Below are 22,700 nucleotides of genomic sequence, written 5' to 3'. Positions count from 1 at the left end.
GAGTCATTTGGGTCAGCAGCTGAGCTCCATAACCACTGAGCCACCGCGGCGGCCTTTCTATAGTTAAGTATTTTCCAAAACAGAAATACGAACAAAATAATTCATGTAATTGGTGTCTTCATGAAATTCCGGAAATTAAAGTCCTGTGGAAGATACTTAGCAAGAAACACATCGTCTTTTTGTATGCTTAGAGCTATGCTTCTCTGAGAGGAATACACAAAGTAAAGAAGTGTCGATCCTGCAGGATGTAGAGCACTATCATCTGATATATATGTGTAGTAAGTTTGCGTTTTTCGCATTTCTAGCCGACCATTCACATAGTCGATGTCACAGTGGATGTAAATTACGTAGCTGATTTCATTATTTGGGTCAGAGCCTTGTTTCTCAAACTGTAATAATAATTGGTTTTGGGGGAAAGGAAATGGCGCAGTATCTGTCTCATATATCGTTGGACACCTGAACCGCGCCGTAAGGGAAGGGTAAAGGAGGGAATCAAAGAAGAAAGGAAGAGAGAGGTGCCGTAGTGGAGGGCTCCGGAATAATTTCGACCACCTGGGGATCTTTAACGTGCACTGACATCGCACAGCACACGGGCGCCTTAGCGTTTTTCCTCCATAAAAACGCAGCCGCCGCGGTCGGGTTCGAACCCGGGAACTCCGGATCAGTAGTCGAGCGCCCTAACCACTGAGCCACCGCGGCGGGGCCCTCTCTCAAATTGTAAAGGTACTTCAGTAATCTCAATAAGCTCAACTGCGCTGCCAGATATTGCAGTGCCGTCGGGACTGCAACACAATCATGGTTGCTGGGAATCGGTGATCAGCCCAACCTGAAAGCAATTGAAACGAAATGCAGCAGTGGTGGCGTCAAGGGTTTCAATGCGTTGAAATCCGCAGAGAAGAAGGCGTTGACTTAGAATGGCATCGCGGCCAGTGCGCGTCTGCTATGCGGCCGGGCTGGCGCGAACGCATCGGGCATGGAGGAAGGCGCAGGGCCACCACGGCCAGTCTCGAGGGCGCGCGCGCTCTCTCTTTCGAGAGACCCGCCGTGACTTAGCGTCCGGTTAACGCGGCGATTGCCACGAGGTGGCGCTGGCGATGTGGTCGCTGCTGGCGCCACCATACCAGCGCACGGAGCCCATACGTGGAACCTTCTGCAAACTGCAGTGGCAACCTTTAGTTCCCACGCTACCGCTGTGAAGTGCAGGTGACTGACCTTCGACGCTGCCATGGGACCCCCTTCGGGCTATTCATCACTGTAGCCTGGACAGCGCGGACCATAACCTGCCGGAAGTGGCAAGAGTGTGTGGCTGGGGGCGTCCTGGAAGGCGGACCCTGAATACTGGGCACGTGATCTACATCACAGTGATTCGACGCATTTTTAATGAACTAGATTCCCCAACTAGGGACCTGGGGACAGCGGACCCTATTTAAGCAACGATCTGGCGTGTGATCAGCCAGCTCCCGATTCACTCTTTCGAACTTTGTAAAAATGTAAATAAACCCTTTCAGTCTCTTCTTCACCTCGAAGACCCTCTCATCTCTTCGTCACCCCCACAACAGCAGTCTCCCGATCCGGAACCCGGGGACACCACCGACCTTGGCGAGAGACGGCACAGGCGAACCAGGGGCCCGCATCTAACAACTGGTGGCAGCGGTGGGATCGAAGCGCAATCCCCCAACACCGGTGGCCTGCTACGGGAGAGAAGCCCCACATCTAACAGTATACGCTCTCCTAACCTCTCATAGGCATCTTCCTGTCTGCCCTACATAAAATTTGCTGCATGTTGAGCGCCCTGTGCAGGAAAAGCACTTCTGGAAACCAGGGAAAGGCCGCTTGCACAATCAGGCACCAAAAGCCGTTTGCATGCAAGGCACGCAGAAGGCGTTGTGTACAAGGTGCCCTTGGCATGCGGCAAATTTTATACAGGGCAGACACGAAGATACCTAAATGAGAGGTTATTTAGGAGAGCATAATTACAACGTGGAAAACAAAAGAGGGGGGCACATGATCGGGCACGTGGGTTGCCCGATGAAATGTACGTGTCAGTCATCACTCGTTGGTAATTGTCTTGTAAGCATGCGCAGGTGATTACCAAGAGTATAAAATTATTTTTCGCATAAAACAAAATAAATTGCAAGTAAGCGCTTCGTATGTCTGTCTTATTCTGTCGTCCTTGTCATTTTGAGCGCTTTCACTGTCAGAATAGAAAACCAACTCGCCACTCCCTGCCATTATCCGAAGAAGGAGTTCTTGATAATGTAATTGTCACACTGTGGGCGGGAGCAAAGGCACTGAAGAGGCAGGGAGTGTTAGCTTTACTTTGAAGCATTTTCATCTCCAATCGGGAAATCTGCAAGCCCATACGAACGCAGCCATAGGAAAATCCAAGGCGTCCGGAGACCTCTGCAGCTGAATTAACCGTAAAGACAGAGCGCTGAATGGCTTCTAACAGAGAAGATAAAATTCGGGGGGCCCGGTCCGAGACCGAGGGGTCAGGAGGGGAAAGCGCGAGCAAAATGAAGACTGCGAAACCGCGTACCGTTGCAGCAAGGCAGCATGGAAGAGCCTAACTAGCGCATAACCAGTCCCCATGCAAGTGGATAAATTACAAATTCTTTGCAGCGTCGAAGGGGCTCGGGAACTTTTTTTTTTAGTGTGTGGGTGGGGGGGGGAATGGGGAGGGCAAAAATTCGAGCTTATTTTGTTATTTATTTAATGCTTATTTAGATAATAAATTGTATATTTTTATTTTTCAATGTTCAAAGGTTGATGCAAACTGCAAGGTGGTCATCGAACTGAATGCCTGCAGTTCTTGGCCGCGCTCAATTTAAAGCTGGCAAGATACCTTCGAGATAAAGAACAAAATGCAACTACAAAATCTGGAAAATTGTAGAAGCATTTGTACGTGGCCACGATCGATGGAGATAAGTCTGGTCGCATCTCGCATTACAAAACAAAATGATAAAGCCCTGTGCCAGTGGTTTTGAATGCAAACGATATAACGGTGCAAAGATTCACGGCAATTTTAAAACTAACTGAAATGGGCAGCTTTATCACGCACGAGGAGTGATCAATTGCATTAAAAACGTTTGTGCATAGTTTGTTTAAATTCTGCGAATGTACACGGGTCACACAGTCGATTTCTGTTGGGACTGGCTACGAAGCCTATAGTAGCTCAGCTCCACTGTGCTTTGCATTAGAAGAGTCCTAGAACTGAAGTGTTTCAATTGTCAGAAATCTGATCCAAGTGCTAGCAATTGGAGAATAGGGGGAGTGGGCGCTGCCCCCTCTAAAAAAACGTTGGGGGGGGGGGGTGCCCCCCCCCCTGTTCAGGGTCCCTGCAGCGTCGTTTAAAAGGACTATCTCTAAAGCTAACTGGAGGAATACAATGCAATTTTAAATAGCTATTTTTCTAGCCCCGAATATCGAAAAGTTTTGTACAGATTTATGGAACACACCAACCCTGTACCTTCCAGTCCCGTAAAACAGTCTACAGTTCTATCCCCCAACAAGCATTATAGATAATCTGAACTGCACAGCTCAGGGCCTCGCCGCGCGTTTTCATGCACGCAGTACGGTTTCTTCGATCTTATATACCGCATCTACTTGCAGACTTCACTGCAGTCGTTCAATCTTAGTTAACTATATAGTTAGTGGTCTGCAGTTCGCCGCCCCTGGCGTTGATGGAGTCACCGTTGGCATGTTGAAGGTATTAGCTCAAGACGTTACCCAGGATATCCTATACACACTGTGAACTGGTCTTTGGAAAAAGCCTGGATTCTGTTAGACTGGAAAACAGCGAAAATAACTTTATTGCTAAAAGACGTGGGAAAATGATTATATCTTGACAATATTCGGCCTGATACTCTCACTTCAAATTTGGTCAAACTAGTGGAGCGGGTGGTACACATCCATCTTACGAATCATGGATCGATTCTACGTGCCCTCAGTGAGGCTCAGATTGGTTTTCGGAGTGGGTGTTCGATTTGGTCCACATACATAGACTTGGAGAGCCGAATTAATGATGCAGGAGAAGGTCTCAGCTCTAGTTATTTTGGATATTGCAAAGGCATACGACAGCGTTGAACACAGTATTTTGCTTCATAAACTAGCTGACCTCAAACCTCCTTCGTGCCTCCTTGCATGTATAAAAGATTTCTTAAACGATAGGCATTTCTTTTGCACTGAAGGCCATTACAATGACAACACATACGCTCAACCAAGGGACACGCCTCAAGGTTCGGTGCTCTCGCCGTTACTGTCTAATATACTCATGCGAGATCTTCCTGTCCGCCCGGCTGTCAAGGTCTATGTGTACGAGGACGACATTGCATTCTTCGCTTCAGCGAAGGATATGTCCACACTTTGTATCGGATGTTGCAAGCGTACCTCAATGCTCTGGAAGCATTTGGCTGGACAGCCTAAGGTAAGTTTTAAATGTTATGAACAGTGCCCTCCTTGTTTTCCTGTCGGCATCCTCTCTTTACATCTGCTTGCTGTATCGTAATACCGCAATCCCACAAGTCGATACCATAAAATACATGGGTATAGTGGGGATTTTCCCTCAAGACTTCCCCTTTTGGTTAGATTCCCCGCGGTGCACTCTCCCACGGCTTCACTTCACCTCGGGAGAGGCGCGCCACGTGACTCTCCCTGGTTAACTGACAAGGGAGGGCGCCGGCGTCACAGCGTCACAGACGCCTTGCTGCACGCGGGACACACCATCGCCCTCTTCGGCTGGGATCGTCGGCGAGAGCGGACGTGTCGCACGAGGCTCCGCTCTTCGCCAGCGGGGCGAGGAAGTGGCGGGGAGACTCGTCCCGTCCGGGACCATTCTCTCTTTTTTTAATTTCATTTTTCTCTATTGGAACGAATATGCTAAAAAGAATGACCCTATGGTTCTTAACACACTACATAAATAAATGAACAAAAGGAGCTGAAAAATACGCAAACTCTTGGTAGACATTCATAACGTCTTTAGTCGAAGTGAGAAGAAACACTGGACAACACAAACATTTCCATAGCAAGCTAACAATTCAAATGTTATAAATTCATTGCAAACTCTTCGTTTGTAATTCGCAAGTTTGGCGCGCGAGTGGCGCCATCTGGTTAACAGCGGTGGCGAAAGGCGGACGCAGCCAACGCACCTCTCTGGTTCAGTTTGGAATGAGCGAGACGAGCGCTAAGGTGTTTCCTCCAAAGGCGAAAGGAAACTTAGCTAATTATGGGTGCTCGACCTACTGCTGTGTTTACCAATGTCATATAACACCCATAAAAACTCTGTAGTCAACTTACCGAATATATTTCAACTCTTTCCTTGGAGATCGTGCAGGCTCGCTCCTGCACAGAGGGTCTGCTGGAAAATGGGTGTACTATGGAATTAAATTCATGAGTGTGAACTGGGAAAGGGTTTACACTGACTGGGTTTTATTGAACGTGCCATCACCGGTAGGAGTCAGGAGTGGCTTTGTGTCTTGATGTAGAGGAAATAAATGCGCTCAGTGAGTCACAGGAAATGATCTACGGTGAAGTTCTTGGAGCTAGCATCTGAAGTTTGTCTTCGTTTGTTATGCTCATCTGTGGTTCAGCGCGTCGGTTTTGTTTCTAGTTTTTTTTTTGCTTGTGCGTGTGTGCATGCTGTGGGTGTGACCTACATTCTGAGAGTGCTTATGTCGTTTTTCGCAGTGTTTCACCTAAGCTTTTGCGTATTTATTAGTATCATTTTATTGTTTACAGTGGTTTAAATTTTTCTATATGTATTTATTGCATTCCCGAGATCTAAAATCCTGTTCTGGATGAATAAAAAGAAAAATAGTGAGTGGTTCAAATTTCCGTATATATATTTCTTGAATTTCACAACATACCTAAGCCCTTAAATTCTTGAGTTAATCTTGATTTTAATGGGATTTATCGTTCCAATGCAACTAAGGCTATAAGGGGCGCCAAAGTGCAAGGTTCCAGATAACTTCGACCACCTGGGGTTCTTTAACGTGCACTGACATCGCACAGTACGCGGGCCTAAAACATTTCGCCTCGAACGAATGCGACCGCCACAACCGGCATAGAACCCGAGCATTTGGATCAGCAGCTGAGCACCATAACCACTGAGCCACCGCGGCGGCCTTTCTAGAGTTAAGTATTTACCAAAAGAAAAATACGAATGAAATAATTCATTTAATTGGTGCATTCATGAAATTCTTAAAATGAAAGTCCTCTAACATTTTTTTTAGTGATTCCCTTACCTAACTTTCAGTTTGTTAGGTCGCCCTAACCTCCTGCAACCTCCTCTGCTACGAAAACAGTTACACAATTTTTGTTAGGTCATCCCACGCTTGCCATATGCAATCTGCAATTTAAATAGTCACCGCCTGGTTATGGCCAATTCTCCTTGTGGGTATGTGCCATTTTGTGAGGGGAACAACAACAACAAAGTAAAGCAGCGTCAATCCTGCAGGATGTAAATCATTATCACCTGATATGTGTAGTAAGTTTGCGTTTTTCGCAATTCTAGCCGACCATTCGCATAGTAGATGTCACAGTGGATGTAAGTTACATAGCTGATTTCATTACCTGGGTCAATCAGACACTCGTTTCTCTAACTGTAGAGGCACTGAACTAATCTCAATAAGTTGAACTGCGCTCCCGGATGTTGCAGTGCCGTCGCGGCTGCAACACAATCATGGCTGCTCGGAATCGGTTATGAGCCCAACCTGAAATCAATTGAAACTAAATGTAGCAGCAGTGGCGTCAAGGCTTTCAATGCGTTGAAATCCGCTGAGAATTAAGCAGGCGTTGACTCAGAATGGCATCGCGGTCAGTGCGCGTCTTCTATGGGGCCGGGCTGACGCGAACGCACTGGGCATGGAGAAAAACACAGGGCCACCACGGCCAGCCTCGAGGGGGACGGGCGGGCGCTCTCCCTTCGAGACAGGCCGTGACTGAGCGTCCGGTTAACGCGGCGAGTGCCACGAGGCGGCGCTGGCGATGTGGTCGCTGCTGGCGCCGCCATACTAGCGCACGGAGCCCATAGGAGGCGCCACTGGTAATCCAGCATGGCTGCGCGAGAGATGTTCCGGCGGACGCACTAGCCTTGTGCTGTGCTCCGCTGCGATGCCTGAGGCTCCTTTAAAACGTTCGTGTATGCAAGCCATGGTTTGTGCTTTGGCTCGAAGATATGCGCGATGTCATCAGTGTGTGCCCAGGCACCGCAGCGGCGATAGAAAAAACCCGACGCAGGTGTTGCTGGCCTGGTATGCAAAACATTCGGCTGCTGACAGCGTGGTGCGGCAGGTCCGGCACGTACGGCATGCGGCTCTAATCACAGGAAAAAAGGTGGCGGGGACATGTGCGCGGTGTAGATCGAGCAAACACGGATACCAGAAAATTTCCGGCTTTTATCTTATTCACGGTACTCACCGACGCCAGCGTTTCGTGATGTTCGCAGTCAGTGGCCTCGTTTTACACCCGATTTTTGCACTTACGCCGTCGCATCAAGAAAAAACTTTAAAAATCGTGGTCTATGCGCAAGAAGAAAGCAAGAATACAAAGTAGCAATGACGGTCTGCTGTGCGCATTTAGATTCCGCTGATTTATTCTGGAGCATATATAGGCACGCGACGATTTTTATTGATGTAAATCGTGAACAAGCGGTGACGGAAATATTTTTCCCAACGATCGCTTGACAGGCGAGAGCCCTGCTTAGTTACAAAACTTCCTCGGTGCCACAAATACTGCGGATGTAGCTCCAGTTAGCCGTAAAGTTAGACCCCGATTTTAGAGCACACTCGGAGACTACTGATTGCTAGCGTTGCACAAATTTAATCATGCAAGAGACACGTTTTAGTTATTCCTTGAATAATGCCTGTATACGGTCAAGAAGTCGCTGCTGAAAAATGTTGCCTTCAAAGGATGTGCACAGTTTACGTCCATCAAGAGCACTGCTCACCAGTGGTACGCTAGAAGAAACAATCTATGCGCACTGGAACCAGTCACAGGTTTTGCAGTGCGAGCCTTCAAAATGATGCAAATTTAAAGCGGCGTGCAAAACGAGGACGATTCAAAGAACATGGCCAACAGGACGGCTACAGCGCATGCGCGGTCGTTTGTGTGTTTCTCCGTCGTCCCCGTTAGACTTTCATGATGAGTAACCGACTTGTCCTCACAGAGATTTTAATTAACTTGATTACCTCCTCCTTCTTGAGCTTAAAAACGTACGCAGGTTTATTTCGCCTTTGACCGGACAGTGCAAGCCCTGTAGTAGATTGAAAATGTGAATACTTTTATGTTTGTGAAAATAAAGAAGCGCCGACCAAAAAGTTGTAGTCAAGATGACAGAGACGTTTCGACTTCCACACGGAAGCGTTCCGCGTGGAAGTCGAAACGTCTCTGTATATTTATGACAAAGACTACGTTCATAGTTGATGTTTCGGGTAACGACATGATTTGGGAATTCGGGGAGGGTTCGAAGACCTAGGAAAGACTGCGCACCAAAGAAAAACCCGCGCTTCAAGTGGCCGTTCATTTGATTCCATATAGAGACTTGTAGCAGGAGACATGAGGAAAGCTCCCGTTGCCAGTCGGATCCCTTGGTGGCGAACTGCATCTAAAACTCTTAGTGTGCTCGTCCTTCTCCTTTGCTGACGGGAGACAAATCTATGTATCCGCGACAGTTTAAGGCTCTGCTGTTCTTCCAACTTTTAGGCTACTGTAGTTCTTTACCGATTTCTCCAAAATTCTACGGAAGAAGACATGGTGCCCCCTGACCCTATTGCTCAATCTCGGATGGGGGACTTCATCCTTCCCTCCCTCCTCCCCCGCAGTCGGCGCCAATGCCCATGAGCTCCAATCGGCGGCTATATTTCGGGTGCTAGAAAAAACGGCGGTGCACTGAGCCACCTGTATACGAATACAGCTTGTCTGAGTCGAACTGCCGCAAAAAAAAAAACTAGAACATGGCATGTAGCCTTACTCTCGGGTAGGCTGGCAACAATAGCTGCACCACTCTCCACACCATGAGGGCTTCCCTGAAAAGCCCACACAGGAAAAAGACTCCAGAACCTCATGATCACCCAGAGGACATTCTCCTGGACGCTCACTCCCTCTCCAACATCCCCGTTGTCCAACAGGTGAACGCGAAAATTTTGAGAGAGGCCAGCTGAAGGTACACGTTGGAAAGAGCCACTTGGTTCGCAGTTGTCGATTTCATTGTAATAGTTTTTGTATCACCGAGCTACAAATTACTTTATGTGACGTTTTGAGCCCATCTTATGTTTTGTATTCCCTTATGTGATGCCCTTTGGGTCCTCAAGGTCATAATAAGGATGATGATGATGGCGATGATGGTGATTTACACCACCACCCAGTGCATATTCCCGTGAACGCTGCTTCTCGACCCACCCGGATATCAATCTCATTGGAGTGAAAGTACTCTGAGAAAATAGAACACAGAAGATAACACATGAATAGACAGATTAGATAACAAAAGAAAGAGGGCAAAAAGGGGGGGGGGGGGGGTAGCAGGTCACTCGTAATTGCATCCTGAGCGGCGACTGTAATTGCTGCGGCTGTGAGCCGCAGAGTAGATGGCCCTATGCGGAAGTGGACCGGCCTTCAAATGAGCGCTGGGAAATGCGAATGCGGGTTTCCCCATCCTCTAGTTGCCAGATGTACTGGGCGCGGTTAGTGAAGACTTCATGGTTGCAGCTCTCCACATACGCCCGATCTTCTCTCCATTGAAGAACGTCGGGTAAGTCTTGTCTGTCTACCCACATGCCACCGCGGTCCACAGTCCTGCGAGACAGCTCGGCGCGTCGGTGAACTCGTTAACTTAATTGCGTCTGACGGTAGTGAGCTTGAACAAGTAGTGGACACTGTCAGGTTCCTCTTAAAGTGCGTTGCTGAAAATCCTGTCAACGTATCGTCTTCGAAAAAAAAATTAACTTCATAAGCTCATGCGCGTTAGTACCTCCCATTAACAGCCCAGTGTGTTCAATACTACGTTTTAATTTTAACGCCGTAAGGTCAACGTTAGGCTTTACAATCATTAACATGATAACGAGCTCGCGGAGTGTACTGCTTCAAATTTTGTTAAATTATTCGATTCTGTTAAGATATTTACTTGTAGATTTTTGCTTGCGTCAGAACGCGCCAGAATGTATGTTCTACAGAGCACTTAGTCTTCACTTTGTTAGCGCATTTGCAGCGCGCTCTTTAACGTCGCGGCAGACTCAACTGCGAGAATGTCAGCGCTTTCTTTGGATGGCAGCGCCAAACAAAAAGGCAAACGCGGTGGCAAACAGAACGATGGATGAAAAGCTAGGCTTTTTGCGGTTGATGCGGCATGAGGCTGGTTCAATAGCGAGCCCTGAGGGCAGTCGTGGAATAATTTTCAACCAAGGGGGAGAGGCGGGCAATTTTGCGGCAGGAAGCAAGACTTGCATAGACTTCATCGCATACTGCTCTATGTTTATGAACGTACGAAAAAAAAAAGATGAATCACGAAGCATGGTTTCACACTAACTATGATATGCTAATGTGGGCATCTTGATAGCGAGCATACTGCACGCTTATACGAGAGCGAGGAGGAACACGATTGCAGTCGCACAGAAGAGAGGGCGAATCGAAGATTGCGGTTGAGATAGCGAAGGACGCGGTTAGGTTCTTTGTGAAGTTGGAAAATGTGTGTGATCCGTGAGAGGTCAGTAGATGAGCTAAAATGGCGGCTGTGGAAGTGATTAGAGCAGAAAGTTGGGCAAGTTGGTTTAGGTGCCCGGCGGAAGTGATGCTAACGTCACAGTGTGTATGTGGCTTCTCAGTCGTAAGGGTGTCAACCATGGAATAAGGGATTATTTCTCAGTGTTTAAGGACGTTAACCATTCATTACTCCAGTCCCGGGACACGGCACTAAATGGGCGTCCATCAGTCAAATGCATTTGACGACATATTGCTGGACTGCCAGAACCTCATCTGTTTCACGACACGATGCTGGTATTCAGCTAATAATATGGTTAATTCACAAAGAATTAGCTTGCCCCGTTGAAAACAACGCGCGAGATTTGTATGTGGGACGCTGGACAGGAGCGCTCTATGATAAAAGCAGCAGCACATGACTCGCTATTTTTTACATCCGAAAGGTATGAGGAAGGGAGCGGGCCAAAAGCCCGAGTGAGCGAAATCTCAGAGGAGCCCAACCTTGATGTAACTTCTGCGGTACTTTACTGGACTTCGCGCGCTTGACGGCTGGCCGCGGAACCGTTGCACGGAACAGCAGCGCCCAGCCGCCCCCTGCAATGCAGTATATACGTAGCGATATCGCGGGCATTAACTCGTTTATTGTTTAAGATAAATCAAAAAAGGGAAGGGCTGCTTGGGGCCGTTTTGAGTAAGTGGGTCTCCTCTTGCTCCCCTTCCTCATTTTGCACTTTTATGTAATACAAGGTTGGTTGGTTGGTTGGTTGGTTTATGGGGTTTAACGTCCCAAAGCGACTCAGGCTATGAGAGACGCCGTAGTGAAGGGCTCCGGAAATTTCGACCACCTGGGGTTCTTTAACGTGCACTGACATCGCACAGTACACGGGCCTCTAGAATTTCGCCACCATCGAAATTCGACCGCCGCGGGCGGGATCGAACCCGCGTCTTGCGGGTCAGCAGCCGAGCGTCATAACCACTGAGCCACCGCGGCGTCTTTGCTCATGATCTGTTGTCGCTGAAACTGCGAATTTAAAGGTCTTTGTAACAGGCACTGTGAGTGGTTTGACAACTACCTGCGCAGTCGTAACAGCACAGTTCGCGTCACGAACGCAGTATCTGAGCCGGCATAAGGTCGTTTCTGACCAGTTATACTCTGAAGTTCCCCAGGATTCTAACCTTGTACGTGTACATATATTTATTGTTTTTGTCACTGATGTATTTACAATACTTAAGAATTCAGTTGTCAAAATGCACGCTGACGACCTAAAAGTGTTTCAGCAAGTCAACAGTGGTGCTGAATGGCTCCTTCTGAAAGGATTAGCCTCACTGTGCTGTTGACGAACCATGCAAAATGATCCGCAAGCGAAACAACTTGAGCTTTTCTGATCTTACATCCTCGGATGCAATCGACCCAGTTTCATGCTTTCGCGATGCTGCCGTCAAATTTGGCCATGCACCAACTGGATTTTCGCGCTCCCCCTCGCATCAGGCGAGAAATTTCACATAAAGAAACCATGCTGAACCATATATATTTTTTTGAAGCGAAAGCTTCACTACGCGAGGTTTTCAAGAGGGTAGTGTACTAGTTCCGTTTATGACCTTGAAAAGCTTTAGAGGTCAAACCGTGGAGCAAAGTTCCGTAGGCCATGGAGCAGAGGAATTTTAGTAAACAATTAAGCACATCAATCATGGAGATAGATACTCTGCTTCACAACGGGGGCGGAGCCACCGTCTGTGACGTCAATGGAGAGCTGTGTATATATACCAATGGCGAGCCGGTGGTTGTGGAAACCGGTTTTGAGATGGAGGAGGAAGAACATATCCTGCCGTGATATATCGAGCCGGAAAGCGAAGTTTCGACGTTTCAATGAGGCTAGGAAGAAACGACGTGCCGAATAGACAGAAGGAAAACGTGCGACACGCGTCGAGAATCGACGGAAGAGTGCTACTGCGAAGAAACAGCAGAAAGTACATCAGGCGGTACGCCTAACCCAACACGCAGAGTCGGAGGTTTCTTCTACTTCGACACTGGAGCTGACAGTTGCCGTGGGTGACTACAACAAAGACCCAAAGAGAGACCCGGCGTTCCAATCCGCTGTAGAAGAATGGTTTGAACTCGAGTTAATCCATCTTCAACCAAAAGACGACTGCATAATGGCGAGCCAACTTGAACTTGGTTCTTCAGCGAAACCACATGACATCAAACCCCATATAATTGACCAAGTAACTACCAAGTCTCACTACTTCACGGATCACCGCAGCGTCTTCATTGGAATCAATAAAGATGAAACGTTAGAGTGAAACCGTGTTTAACAATTTCTTTATTCCAAAAGCTTGAAACCAAGTGTAACCGTGCAAGAGAACCTTTCGCTTCTCACCAGGTTTAACCAAAGCTAAACCACAGCATTTTGTTGCGAATAAAAGTTGAAGAAATTCACATAGCTCAAACGCAATCGCCCCCTCTAAGAGTGACCCATAAACAAGCCCCTGTCGTGGCCTGCGCAGAAAACAAGTGACGGCATGAAAGACAAGCGAAAGGAAAAACGCAGTACAGCCATCGAGGGAAGGCCCGGTTACAACGTGACGAGTTCTGCGTGGCTCGTATGTATATATCGGGATCCGAGGAATTAAGCAGCTTATACAGCCACGTGTCGCTTAACGGGGGCTCCACCAACCGATAGAGCATGCATGCGCTGCGCCAACACTTTACGACACAAGCACCAGTATTCCATCGCCCAAGTTGTGGCACGGCCGTTGCTCGTATGCATAAATTAGGCGAACGCGCTAGGCATATGTCGCCGCAGCGATGAGGGAGCCAGGGGGTATATGCACTGGCGCACAGCCGCGCCGCGTCGCTGCGGTTGTTAAACTGGCCTATTTGGTGAAAATTTTTGATTTCTGAAATTATTTTCTTTCCTAGCCCTGGGGTATTCTGTTTCATGACGAAAAATTATAGCCAAATATTCAGTAGAAATTTATAAATTACGCCTTCTTGATGTGCGGTCGTCGAAAATTGTGAGGTAATTTCTTTGAGGCTTTCTTTGAGTTCAGTGCCGCATTTCTTTGACCAAAGCGCAAGCGAAGAGGCCAAAAACGAGGGAATAAAAAGGTTCGTTTTCTAACCTTTCACATTTTCTGCGATTGGCATCACTCACCTTCGTAATTTCGTAACGCATGAAAATGGAATGATCCTATTTGTCGCAAACGATTCCTGAGACATTGAGGAGTGTAATAAATCTCCCAATTTTTTCCCTACACGTGCAGTATTTTTGTAAGAAACGTTTTCATGTATTTATGCATGCATAAGTGCATGATCATCTAACAAAAAAACTAATAGCGTCATCATTCAGAACAGGGCTTTGTGAACATGCTGGCATAAAAAAAAATGCGCAGTTTCAAATCAATTATTTAAGACCTTGAGGTGACCTGACGAAGGTGTTAATTATAATTATCCAAGAACTGCACCTAAAAATAAAAGGCATTACTGAAACTAGCGTAGCAGTTTCATATTTGCGCCAAATTTAGTTACATATCGCATGAATAAATAACGAAAACACTTTTCATTGCCACGTCCCCTCTCAATCTCGCCACGTGTCGGTTAGTAGCACGCCTGCCGCTGCTTCTTTCCAAACAAGCTTCGCTATCATGTACTACCTGATGAAACACATGACACATGCATGATGCAATGAAAAAGCATGTGGGCAAAGGTACGCTACAGCGTACCTTAAGTGTGCTAAAAACCACATATATTATAAGCACGCCAACGTGACCGCGCAGGATTGACACAACTTACCAGACTTCTTTCTACTCGATTCAAATAATTACGTCGGTAAATATTAAGAAACAATTTCAAGTAAATATTAAATACCATAAAACGCGCCATTAAAACATCCTGTGCTGTTAACAAAGGAGCGAATTTCTTGGGGGCGAGTGAACCTGCCGACACCCCGTGCACACCGGCTCAAGGTGATAATTGCGTGTGCAGCTACATATGTGCTTTTTTTCTTTCCGAAGTTATAAGCGTACTATGCTGATGTTCAGGTGAATGGATGCAGTACCTTGCATGCTACTAAGTACATTGAGTGGCAGTGCCGATCGACTCCAAGACTTAGCGTTTTACTACCGCGGTCCATTCCCTCTTAGCCAGTTTCCTAATGCGGTATTTATCTGCGAGAAATCTATCGGGGCTAATTTAAATTTCGTTGTATGCTACTACGTGGTTCAAAGAGAGACACAGCTGGCCAATACATGCTGCTTCTGCAGTGCATGATGCAGCCACCGGTGGCTGCGATAGGCACGGGCACAGGCAGGCGGAACCTGTTGTTGTTGTTAGCCTATCAAAAGATGGCACATACCCACACTGTTTTGCCTACCATGCGAAAGTCGCTGCTGACATCAGCGCCACCGCATCTTCGTGACGTCGCGGGGTGGAGGAGGGTATAAAGACTACAGTGTTCTAGAAGGACACTGTAGTTCACCTACGCACTACAGCTCATCCGGCTCACTGTGAGCCAATACCTGGCCATCGAGCGGAAACAGCGGGCGGCAATACGACTATGCCTTGGACTTCCCCGCTCCTCTCCCGTGGCCGCCACCCTGGCAGAAGCAGGTTCTTGGCCTCTGGAGCTGCTATCCAGGCGCACCTCTCTCCGCCACATCGAGCGCCTCCACAATGCGCCCGATGGCCGTCCCCTTGTGGACCGCCTTCTCACGAGGCCCAACTCCAAAATGGGTCAGATGGCCCAGTTCTTCGAAGACCTCGTGGGGGGACAGCCTGAGTCCTTCCCCCTCCCTCCTCGCCCGGACCTTGGACACCTCTACGAGGTTAACCCCTCTCTACCTGGCTCCCGGACGAGGCGGGACACTCCCGCTGTGGGCTTACGTCAGGAGGTCGCTGCGGTTCTTCATGCTGAACCCCCTGGCACCGTCACTGTTTTCACGGATGGCTCCGTCCTCCCAGGACCATGCTCATCTGCGGCTGCAGCCTGCACAGCCCCATCGCTCCACTTGAGCAGACAGGCCAGGCTTCCTTTTGTGGCATCGTCCACAACCGCAGAACTTGCCGCCATACACTTGGCCGCTGACATCCTAAACCAACGCCCTGGGATCAAGGAGGCAGCCATCTACACCGACTTCAGGGCAGCCCTCCAGCTCCTCCTGAGGCCATTCAAGGGTTCTCCCATCGCCCGCAGGCTTGCTTGGCGGCTCGACGCACTGTGCTCCAGGGGAACCCGCATCCGTCTCACCTGGGTCCCGGCCCATATCGGTGTCCAGGGCAATGAAGAAGCGGACTCCCTTGCCAAATCTGCCCACTCTCCGGGTACTCCGCTCTCCAGGAACCTGTGCCCCTTGGATCTGGCAAGGAACACAGTGGACCGCCTCCTCCTCCTAGATCACCCTGATCCCAGGGTGGCAAACGGCCATCCCCCCCATCCACTCCCAACTCGAGGCATGGACTGCAAAGAGCGCAGCCTCCTACTGAGACTCAGGGTAGGCTGCACCAACACCGGCTCCCGCCTTTTCCGCATCGGCCTCTCTGACTCCCCGGGTTGCTCCTTCTGCACTTACCCGGAAGAGACTGCCCAACACCTCCTGTGTGAATGCCCTGCCCTTGTCTCCGCAAGGACTATCATGGAGGCTGGCTACCGCTCCCTGGGCCTCCCCTGCACATCAGCGGACCACCTTCTCTTCCCCGGCTGTCATAATCCTGCCAAAGCCCTCCGGCACCTCCTCAACTTCCTGGAGGCCTCCGGCCTCTCTGGCCGCCTATAGGCCACAGGGGACTGCGTATGTCATTCGACATTATCATTGCGGCTGCGCGCCTACCCTTTCCTTTCAATCTTTTTCCCCTCCCCTCCTCTTTCTACGACACGCCGGCAGTGGGCGTGGAGGCTAGTCCTCCAGTAGACAAGCCCGTGTCTCCCTCCTTTTCATCCTTCCCAACAATCACTGAAGAAGAAGAAGAAGGACACTGAAGACCACAGCCGGTCTCGATAGAAGCGCGCGCTCTTTCGACGCCGCCGCTACTCGAGCCCGGCCGTGGTAAGACAAGCGTCATGTTTGTAAACAAAGGTGGCGCTGCGGTCGGCAGCGACGCGGGGTGTAGGCAAAACGCAGCGCGCCTGCACTGCACCAAGCGACGCTGCCTTCGAAACCAGCTGGTGTATGCGAATATTTCAAGGCGTGCGCGTCGCTTGTGGTTAGAAACATTTTTGTTGATGCTCGGAGAGTAGTTCTGCACTTTTTCAGCCTGTCCGCAAGACGGAATTAGTAGGCGGAGCGCTGCATCGGGTGCTTCTCCGCTCCCAGTTGGCGTAACAGCGCAGCGCTACGGCGGGTGAAAGCGCGAGGTATGGGGAGGAACTAATCGTCCACAGTTCTCTACTTATGGGCCGATAAAGCATATCCCACTGCTAGTGCAAGATAGGACGACGTGATGCACGACGCGAATCGGCTTTCTCACACGACTAACCTTCCTATTTTCACCGCGAGCCGCTTCACTCAGGAGACCTTGGAAATTAATGAACACTATAGCTGCTTTGAATAAGGAAAATGCGATCCGAGAGCTCCACGAGCTCATGCATAGACGTGTTCCTCGAGCTTCAAACGAAATTTACGCTCACTCCGCTAAGCTATAAAATTTTGCTTCTTATTTTAGAATTTATTCATGTGTGCGCATTCTGCTTGATCGGAGTGGCTTAATTTTGGCGTGGAATTTGCTGTGTTCGCCAGGTTTTGATCGACCTACAGTGTGAAAATTCAAATAATTTGGGAAATAACACTGCGCGACTTTGTCGAGATTCTAGCGTCGTTTAACCGGTGTTGAAACCAAGACCTACAGAACTACAGACCTGCACATTTGGCGGGGTCCTATGGGACTGCGTGCGCCAACTTTCGTTAACGTTTTGGCCGTTGAGGGTGCTCGGTTGACCTGTTCGTAGGTCATGATCATCATCATCGTCTGCTTGCGACAAATCATTTTTCTCTTCTCACTGCCTCCCTGTGCATTTTTCCCGTCTTATTATTTTAAAACCTAGTAATTAACAATGCAAATATGACATTTCTTTAAATCCTAGCGGTGAATATTCTGTTTGCGCGCATGCATGCGTGAGACTTTCCGGCATCTTTGCTAAAGCAATAGATAAATGATATATACTCAAAACGTAGACAAAGGACAAAACTTTAAATCCTAGCGGTGAATATTCTGTTTGCGCGCATGCATGCGTGAGACTTTCCGGCATCTTTGCTAAAGCAATAGATAAATGATATATACTCAAAACGTAGACAAAGGACAAAACTTTAAATCCTAGCGGTGAATATTCTGTTTGCGCGCATGCATGCGTGAGACTTTCCGGCATCTTTGCTAAAGCAATAGATAAATGATAAATACTCAAAACGTAGACAAAGGACAAAACTATAAACCCGCCGCGGTGGCTCAGTGGTTAGGGCGCTCGACTACTGATCCGGAGTTCCCTGGTTCGAACCCGACCGCGGCGGCTGCGTTTTTATGGAGGAAAAACGCTAAAGCGCCCGTGTGCTGTGCGATGTCCGTGCACGTTAAAGATCCCCAGGTGGTCGAAATTATTCCGGAGCCCTCCACTACGGCACCTCTTCTTCATTTCTTCTTTCATTCCCTCCTTTATCCCTTCCCTTACGGCGCGGTTCAGGTGTCCAACGATATATGAGACAGATACTGCGCCATTTCCTTTCCCCAAAAACCAATTATTATTATTAAGGACAAAACTATTACATCCTTGAAGTAAAATAACCGACGCTACTTGTTCAACAGGTTAATTGTAGCGCCACGCTGCCCGTAGCTGCCGTTCCCTAGCGGCAAAAGACATGAACTAGAAGGTGCGCGCTGGAGTAGTGCCAAATGTGCAGGTATCTAGTGCAGTAGGTCTTGGTTGAAACGACACACTTGTTGAAATTCGCGAAAATGAAAACAGAGAAAAAAACCGTCGTGCGTGCTACCACCCGAGTCCGGTACTTCTTCAAGCGCGGCACGGTATGAACGCTGAAGGCGACTGGCGGCAGCTTTTTGTCTTTTTTTTTTTTGCGCGAAGTGATGCTTGATCCGGACGTTTTCCGGGTGTAGGTAGGTAGGTAAACTCTTTTATTGCGCCCAAAAACAGGGGACCAGTCAAAGGACCGGTTGCGCTGACTTAGAGGAGGTCGGCGGGGATCCTTTGGGATGCCGCGGCCTCCACCGCGCGCTGGATAAGCCAGCGTTGGTCTGCTGGCTTGGAAGTACACAGGAGAGACTCCCACGTCTCTGGGGTGTTTGCGTTGTCTCTGTTGTAATGTGGACAAGTCCACACCATGTGTATGAGTGTGGCCGGAGTTGAGCAGTGTTTACACATGGGGGCTATCTGTTCCGGAAAGATCCTGCTGTATAAGAGGGGGTGTGGGAAGCTGCCAGTTTGTAGTTTGCGCCATTGGACGGCCTCGCGCCTTGTTAGATCGCGGTGTGCGGGAGGATATGTGCACCTTTGGAGTCTGTAGTGCTGGAGTATGTCCGTGTAAGTGGTGAGTAGAGATAGTGAAGCGCGTGGGATATTAGTGTCAGCGGAAGCAGGGTGGCTGATCATACTCTCGGCTCGGCAGCTGAGATCTCGAGCAAGAGTGTGTGCCTGGGCGTTTCCGCTGAGCGACTCGTGGGCTGGAGCCCAAAGAAGTAAGCGAGATGTGGAAGAGGGTGCTGTAGAACGTAGAATGTGTAACGCCTGGCAAGAGATACGGCCAGCATCGTAATTGCGAATAGCCTGTTGAGAGTCACTGATGACGACTTTGGTATTAGGGTCGGCTAGCGCGAGCGCAATGGCAACCTCCTCAGCTGCGGTGACTGTTTCTGCATTGCGAATGCTGCAGGCTGTGTACCAGCTGCGGTGAGGGGCGAGAGCTACCGCCACCATCGCTGGCCTCGATGGATGGTAAGAGGCGTCCGTATACGTGACGTCCGGACGTCCGCTGAAGCGTTTCTCTCGATGGATGGTAAGAGGCGTCCGTATACGTGACGTCCGGACGTCCGCTGAAGCGTTTCTCGAACTGACGAGCCCGGTCGGCCCGTCTCCCGGCGTGGTGTTCCGGGTGCATCCGTTTGGGAATGGGAGGAATGCGGAGATTTAGGCGATATTCCGATGTAAGTTCAGCGTAACTTGGGGCCGATCTCGGCGGGGAGATCCCAACTTGCTGCAGTACCGCTCGGCCAGCGTGTGTGAGTGAGAGCCGCTCATACTGGGCGGTGGGGGTTGCTTCGATCAGTTCGCTCACGGTATTGGAGATTCCGAGAGCCATGAGCTTATGGGTAGCTGTGGACATGGGAAGACCTAGGGCCGTCTTGTATGCTTTTCGAAGTGACGCGTCTAGCCGTTCGCTTTCGGCACGAGTGAGACGTAAGTAGGGTCCAGAGTAGGTGATGCGGGAGCAGACGAAAGCTTGAACGAGGCGCAGGAGGTTGGACTCTCGCATGCCATGATGCTTGTTGGAGATTCGCTTAAGGAGGCGTCCGATCTGCACAACCGACTGGTCGATGCGTTGGATCGTGATGTTGTTGCTGCCGTTGGCCTGTAGATGCAAGCCCAGGATCCTGATGTTGTCTGTTCGAGGAATCGGGTTTCCTTGCACCTGGAGGTTGATGTCCGGAAGTATCTTTGAAGGGCGTCGTCCCGGGGAAGGAATGATGATATACTCGGACTTTGTCGCCGAGCACGTGAGGCCAACTGTACTTAGATAATCTCCGATCCGTTCGATCGCGGTCTGTAAAGTCTCTTCAATCTGGCCGTCACTGCCGCGCGTGATCCAAAGTGTGAGGTCGTCAGCATAAATGCTGTGATGCAGGTGGGGGATGTCGGCCAGTAGCTTCGGCAGGCCTATCAGTGCGACGTTAAAAAGCATCGGCGAAAGTACGGCGCCTTGCGGCGTGCCACGGTTTCCCGGAGAGATGATGGAAGGATCTCCCGTGCCGGCTTTAAGTTGCACTGTGCGGTCGGTGAGAAAGTTTCGGATGTACGCATACATGCGATGTCCGACACCGAGAGCTTGAAGTTGTTGAAGAATCGCTTCATGGAGGACGTTGTCGAATGCCTTGGCAACATCGAGGCCGACGATGACTTTTGTGTCTAGTGTACGTCTCATGACTACCTGATGATGGAGAAGAAGCATAATGTCCGGGGCTGCTAAATGAGGGCGGAAGCCGAACATAGTGTCTGGTAGAAGATGGTTGTCTTCAAGGTATCGTGAGAGTCTGGTCTGGATAACGTGTTCCATCAGCTTCCCAACGCAGGACGTGAGAGAGATGGGACGGAGGTTGGCCAAGGTTGGTGGTTTGCCTGGCTTGGGGATGAGGACTAGATTGGCGCATTTCCACTCTTGAGGGATGGTACCGCTGGCCCAACATTCTTGAAAATAGTCGGTAAGAGCATGAATGGATGCGTCGTCTAGATTCCTAAGCATTTTATTTGAAATGCGGTCAGGACCGGCCGCCGAAGTCGTCTTGAGGCGATTGAGTTCTGCTCGGACCTCCGCTAAAGTGATCGGAGCGTCTAGACAGAGATTTTCCGCGCCCTGATAGAAAGGGAGGTTGGTTGTTGGTTCAGGGCGGATGTAAGTATTTATAAGCTCTTGTTTAAGCTCGTCAGACGTGCCAGGATACTGGTGGAAGATTCGCTCGAGCTGTTGGCGTGTTTGGAGCTTGCCTCCTTCTGGGTCGAGTAAATGTCGAAGGAGGTTCCACGTCTTACGAGCGTTTGGAGTGTTGTTCATCTGGTCACATATGTTGTGCCAGCTCTGTCGAGTGAGTTCTATTGCATATTTCTCGATATTCGTATGTGCGCGCGCCAGTCTACGTCGGATATTGCGGTCCCATTTCCGAGTGGCAAGTAGAGCTTCGAGCGACTTCTTGCGCTCCCACAGATGGGCGTAGTAGCGGTCGCAGTGTGGGATACTGTCCTCTAACTCGACGGTTTGAGTGGCGTCGGCCACTTGTTTGACAATTTCGGTTGTCCACGCCTTGATATCAGTTATAGCGGGAGGTATGTCCTGCTGGTTCCTGTGCTTCCGGAAGGAGTCCCAGTCAATCACCTGAGCTGGCCGCGTACATTGCCTGGTGGGCTCGTGTATTACGATTTCGAGCATGAAGTGATCACTCCCAAAGTTTTCGTGAGTGTGACACCAAGTCGCTTTAACTCCGGAGGTCGTAAAGGCCAGATCCGGCGTTGTATCACGATGTAGGCCTGTACCGTGTCTAGTGGGGTAGGACACGTCCGTGATAAGAGTCAGCTGGTTCATATGCCAGTCATTCCAAAGGCGTCGACCTTTAGCGGAGTCATAGTGGTAGCCCCAAGCGCGGTGATGCGCATTAAAGTCACCGAGAATGAGGAGGGGTTGCCCCTGCGCCAGCTGCTGGGCTTTGAGGAAAAGCGGACCGAAAATATCCTTATGAGCTCGGGGAGGGCTGTAGACATTAATTATAAACAGACTAGTGCAACGTTTACGCCAGGGTCGGGGTAATATTTCTAAGAAAACGTATTCGGGGAAAGTTGGATCTAAATTGTGTTGGAGGACAGTGAGGTTACGTTTGACGAGAGTAGCTATTCGAGGTACTTCCAAAGTACATATACTAAAATTGGAACGATACAGAGAAGATTAGCATGGCCCCTGCGTTTTCCAGGTGATAAGCATCTGAAAATGGCCCCCTGTATTCAACTTACGACCCCAAGCACATGGAATATAGCGCCTAAACTTACGCTGAGAGCATGACAGAATGAGAACGAGTTGCAGGCGTTACTTACATGATTTTTGCACTGTTCACCTCGCGACCGAACAGCTAGCAACGATATGCGAAGTCAGAGACACGAACCAACTTATTAGATTTGAATGCAAAAACGCAATGTAATAACCCAAAGGGTGAAACGAGCTCGGCGTAATAACCGACGAGCTCGGCGGTAATAATTAGCCGCGAAGCCGATCCGCCGCCGACCTTGTCTTGCTCCTCAGCCCCTTCCCGTCGC

The 22,700-nt window shown here is 49.3% G+C and overlaps 1 non-coding gene across 1 annotated transcript; it reads left to right on the top strand.

Annotated features, from left to right (window-relative positions):
• Window positions 1-22,289: 22,289 nt before the first annotated feature.
• On the top strand, window positions 22,290-22,393 carry LOC144126447 (U6 spliceosomal RNA). The gene has a single exon (XR_013313497.1). It is a non-coding gene; the product is annotated as a U6 spliceosomal RNA (small nuclear RNA).
• Window positions 22,394-22,700: the final 307 nt, after the last annotated feature.

The sequence above is a fragment of the Amblyomma americanum genome, chromosome 3 (assembly GCF_052857255.1).
Source record: "Amblyomma americanum isolate KBUSLIRL-KWMA chromosome 3, ASM5285725v1, whole genome shotgun sequence".
NCBI classification, from domain to species: Eukaryota; Metazoa; Arthropoda; class Arachnida; order Ixodida; family Ixodidae; genus Amblyomma; species Amblyomma americanum.
Note: the sequence above shows the minus strand (reverse complement) of the source record. Positions and strands in the feature narration are given on the sequence as shown.